The 5,763-nt window shown below is 33.6% G+C and overlaps 1 long non-coding RNA gene across 1 annotated transcript; it reads left to right on the forward strand.

The window, feature by feature from the left end:
* Positions 1–1,379: 1,379 nt before the first annotated feature.
* Positions 1,380–2,056, forward strand: LOC130079763 (uncharacterized). Its single transcript, XR_008806527.1, has 2 exons — positions 1,380–1,740; positions 1,955–2,056. It is a non-coding gene; the product is annotated as an uncharacterized LOC130079763 (long non-coding RNA).
* The last annotated feature ends 3,707 nt before the right edge of the window (positions 2,057–5,763 follow it).

The raw sequence follows: 5,763 nt of genomic DNA on the forward strand, positions 1-5,763 counted from the left end.
ACAATTACATTTTTTGATATCAACAATTCAATTTTTGATATCAACAATTTAATTGTTGATATCAACAATTGAATTCTTGATATCAACAATTCAATTCTTGATATCAACAATTGAATTATTGATATCAAAAATTTAATTATTGATATCAACAATTGTATTTTCACTAGTGAAATCTCACCATAGGCTGCCATTCAAAATCAATTGTTGATATCAAGAATTGATTTCTTACTAGTAGAAATATAATTTTTGATATCAATAATTACATTGTTACTAGTAAAAATGCGAATTCCTGATATCAATAATTAAATTGTCACTAGTCTAAATGTCTATTCTTGATATCAACAACTGAATTGCTACTAGTAAAAAAATTCATTTTTGATATCTGAAAATGTATTTCTGATATCAATATTATTTCAGATATCTAAAATGGCTTTCTTACTAGTAACAATCACATTCATGATATCAGAAATTAACATTGTCACTAGTGAAAATTGAATTATTGATATCAAAAATGAACATTGTTACTAGTAGCAATTCAATTGTTGATATCAAGAATAGACTAGTGACAATTTAATTCTTGATATCAAAAATAAAGGTTTTTACTAGTAAGAATTGTATTTGTGATATGTGAAATTGGAATTTCAACTAGTAAGAAATCAATTCTTGATATCAAGAATTGATTTTGAATGGCAGCCTATGGTGACATTTCACTAGTGAAAATACAATTACAGATATCAAGAATTATAGTTTTTACTAGTTGCAATTCAATTGTTGATATCAATAATGATCATTTTAACTAGTGAAAATGTAAATGTTGATATCAAGAATTAGCATTGTTACTAGTGAAAATGTAATTCCTGATATCAAAAATTGCCATTGTTACTAGTAGAAATATTATTCCTGATATCAATAATTATAATTTTAACTAGTGAAAATGTAATTGTTGATATCAACAATTCATATCCTGGAAATGAATAAAAGTTAAAACGGCTTGCCATATGTTTCTGCACAAGGATTGATCCCTGACAGTTTTCATTAGAAGAAAGCACTGCAGCTCAACAATACAATGAAGCAGCAGACACACACTTCACACACACACACTGATTCTATTAACACGCATCAATCCACTAGATTATTACATACAGTAAGACAACTAACAACAACAGAGACTACAACCACGATTCCTTATTATTCTACTTCATTACACAACATAAATCAGAGGACGATTCATCCGAAGCTTATACATGTACAAAGAACTACCGATTCATTTGTTTATCTAGGCCTAAAGGTCTGACAATGAGTTCAACAAGAGTGCAGTAAACAAAGTCATCTCATGAACTCAATCACTGTCTTACAGGCCACAAAATTATGAAAACACTGAACACATACAACTAACTTAACTCCCCATTCAAAGAAAGCCAGACCTACAAAACATCAGAACAATATTAGAAATCCTATACAAAGAAAACCCATTGCAAAGTGTCTAATCACTGATCTTTACTTTAATTGTTTCATGCTTGTAGTAATATTATGACATTTTATTTAAAAGTGTTTTACTCTCAGATCCCAGTCATAACAGGAAGTAGAAGAAAAGCATGAAGCAACAGGAGAACATCAGAGCTTCACACAAGACACATCTCCTGCTGACTCTAACATACATCCAGAAAACACTGCAATATATCAACTGATTCCGCTTTATAGTGTGACTATCAGAGGGCGATTCATTCAAAGATTAAAAAGGTAACGCTACAACTAGCGATTGCTTTGCAATGTAAGTTAGTGCGTGCAGGTCATTTGACAGAAATTGACTTCATGCTAAAAGTTACTTACAGGCGAGTCTTGTGTCATACTCGGTTCCCTCATTTTACCCGTCTGTGTGTCGGTTTTATTTGCAGTTGAGCTGTAATATGCGCTGTTAAAGTGACATTAAGAGCTGTCATCTTCTCATCTGCAGGATCTTCACGTGTTGTTGTGATTGTCATCAAGCGTCATGTTGTCAAGCAGCAGAAGCGTCAGACTGAAGGAGAAACACGCTTCTGCCGCCTTGAGGAGCGGAGGAAGAACTGCACTTTACTCTCGCCGGATTATAGTGGCGAGATCACATCACAGACTTTGGATCATAAAGCAGCAAAAGGAGCATGTTTAAATCCCACAGATGCATTGGCCATCTTTTACAAGCTCTGTGGCGCAGAAAATAATAATTTGCCTTTGAATGAGAAAGTCTAACAGAAAAACAGAGAGGACAGAAGAAAAATCCCATTTAAATTCATTAGACTCGATTTGCGACGGTGTAGTTTACACAAATCACCACAGGATCAATTTTTAATTTATAAGACTCGATTTGCAGTGGTGTAATTCCATAGACAGTAGTGTAATTCACACAAATCACCACAGGAGGGCGAAACTATTTTACGTTTATTAGACTCGATTTGATGTAATTCAAACAAATCGCCACAGGGCGAAACAATTTACATTTTATGAGACTCGATCTGAAAGCAGTGTAATCTGAGTGTAATTCACACAAATCACCACAGGAGGGCGAAACAATTTTAAGTTCATTAGGTTTGATTTGCAGCAGTGTAATTCACACAAATCACCACAGGAGGGCGAAAATAATTTTAGATCTGACATTTTTGAATACCGGGCGGTATGTATTTATTTAGAAAGACGATGAGACACAACAACATTCACACACAGATACTGATACAGTTGATACAAAGAATAACTTATATTACAATAAATATATTATAGCGTATATTTAGCTTATATATCAGTTTGCATATTTCAATGTCAAACAGAACAAAAAAAAAATCTATAAGAGTGGCTTTGTTTTTTTCATAATTGAATAATAAATCTAAAGAAATAGTTTGTCCAGAAATAAATACACAAACAATCTTGCAGAGAACAATCTTGGAGTTATCAGTCAATGATGACCATATTTTACCCAGCTTAAACATGCGTTAAGATAAAGTTTAAATTTAAATGATTATCATTGTATCACACATTCTGTGGCTCAGTGGATAGTTGTCTCTGGTTCAAACCCCACATTTGCTGAAGTTTTTCATTATTTAACACAAAGTTCTGGATAAAACCTGTCGTCCTGAGTTCAAATCCCACTATTGCTGACTTTCAATTGTTCTCATTAGACAAGGAGTAATGAAAACCAGTTATTGTAGCAAAAGCCATGATAGGCGAGTGGATAAACACACACTTTTGGATGAAAGGCAGTGATGAAGACACAGGTTCAAATCTCACTTTAACTGTTTTATTGGAAACTCTCAGGATAATAGTGAAATATAAGTTCCTTCATATGAACAGACAAGAGATCTGTGGCTCACAGGTAAGAGCGCTGCCTCACTGGTTCAGAGGTTGCTGGTTTGATCCCAGCTGGGTCTCTGCGATAGGAGTGTGTGAGTGGTGCGCGCCCAAAGGAGGGGGATACCAGTACGGTCTCCCCCCTGGAGCTTCCGGCACAGTCACCAGCAGTGGTTATGCTTTTGGACACAGGGGGAATTTATTTTTATTTTATTGTCTATAAAAAGATCACTCCCCGTCCCTTCTCCACCCGTTTAGGTTCCCATCATTTGCTTTTCAAAGGGGAGGCCCTTCAAAAAGAAAATGATGGGAACCTACATGTTTAGCACAGTAAAACACACATCATACATTACCTGTCCATGAGCAGAAGTCCATCATTACAGTGAATGTTTGTCCACACGACTCAGAGCTCTGCTTCTGATGACTGGATGTAATGGTCCAAACACATTCCTTCTGTAAGGAAAGACATAAATAATAAAAAATCATTACTCTATATTTTACATCTATAAATGAGAATGTGAAAGTTAGTCTAAAGACTAGTTAATAGATGGAAATGGAATAACTTAAAAGCCTAAAGCTGTACAGTGTGAAAATTATATTGCTGATGAGTATACAATATAGTATACTTCAGTAAGGCTGTATCAATAATAATCTTTAATAATTCAATTCAAATTAAGATGAGACTTTCCTTCAAAATAAACAAGAGTAATTGAAGAGTAAAATTGTATTGTTTAATGTAATTTTCAGTATTGTTTTTCTTTATTAATGTTCATAATAATTTGTATATTATATTTTGGGAAGTCAGAGTGTGTTTGCACATGTTTGCTAAGCTATATTTTGCATAGAAGTACGTGTGCAATGCAACATATGTTCCACTGATGCAAATGTTTCCCAATGATGAAGTGTAAATCAACTGTTGTACAGTTGGCATGTTCTTTATAAGGAAAGGAATGTTTTCAACTGATATATATGTACCACGAATGTAAACACTAAAGGACAGTTTTCTTTATAAGGAAAGGAATGTTTTCAACTGATATATATGTACCACGAATGTAAACACTAAAGGACAGTTTTCTTTATAAGGAAAGTGGATTGTGTAAGCATGAGGTATACGTTTATTTTAATCCAACATGTTTTTCTACCTTACAAGGAATTAGTAAATTCCTCAGTGGTGTATATAAGCTAAACACTTAGTGTACCACCCCAGAGAAACACATACAGCTGGCATGAGAGAGAGTGAGAGGAAAGAGGGGAAACACAGTAATCCTAAAAGGCTGGTTTCCTACATGGTTTTAGCTCTGTTCTGTTCTGGACTGTATATATGATGGTTTTCATTACAAAACCATGAATCAGCAGAAACATCAGAGCTTTTCACTCCAACTGACTCTATTATCAAACATCAATCCACTAGAATCAATCCACTAGATTATTACCTACAGTAAGACTATAACAACAACAGACACACACACAAAAAAACACCATTCCCCATAAATGTAAAGCAACACCAACAGATTAATTTGCTCTTCTGAAGGTCTGAGTGTGAGTTCAGAAAAAGAAGAGCAACAAAGTCTGTGTTAAACTTTCTATAGAAGACGCGAACGCCTTCATTTAATAACAAGCTTAAACAACATTTAGATTAGACACCGTGAAAATTAAACTGACGAGGCCTGCTATGATGACATTTCAGCAGAACGATGCATCAGTACAAATATAATTATACAAAACATTAAGCGTCGCGACATTATTTTACTGGAGAAATTCACTTTATGTGCAAAGTTACTTACCGCAGAGTTAAATGACACTCGATTCCCGCATTTTATCGGACTGTATGTCGGTTTATTTACTGAAATATGTACAGTTGTGTGATATTAATAACTGTCATCTGCACGCGTCAATGTTGTCAAGGATCCAAAGGAGTCGCTCTGACAGTGAACCCCGCTCACGCCGCCTAGTGGAGCGGATGAAAACTGCGCTTCAGTTTCTGTCATTCTGCTATTAATATTAGTTATATAATATTATAATTATTATATTATAAATATATAATATTATAGTAAGTACGCCTACTTAAATGTGTTCTGGGCAAGTGAATCTGTGACTTCCTTTCGGAGTCACATCCTGAGCCTACCCGGTCAGAAGTGACCGGAGACCTAAAAATGAAACTTCCTCCATCCCAGTAAAACCAATGCAATTTGTTTTTGTTCTATAATATTTATTCTTTTTAATTTTGCATTTTGAGAGAATTTGATTGAATTTATTAATATTTATGCAATATTTATGGTCTATTTTTGCCATTGAAATGAATACAATATATATATATATATATATATATATATATATATATATATATATATATATATATATATATATATATATATATATATATATAATGTAGTATTTTAGTTTAATATAGAGTCTAGGCCTTAAAAAAAATGTTTTAGGCAGATTAGC

Source organism: Rhinichthys klamathensis, unplaced genomic scaffold, assembly GCF_029890125.1.
Source record: "Rhinichthys klamathensis goyatoka isolate OS25496 unplaced genomic scaffold, OSU_Roscu_1.1 h1tg000029l_1, whole genome shotgun sequence".
NCBI classification, from domain to species: domain Eukaryota; kingdom Metazoa; phylum Chordata; class Actinopteri; order Cypriniformes; family Leuciscidae; genus Rhinichthys; species Rhinichthys klamathensis.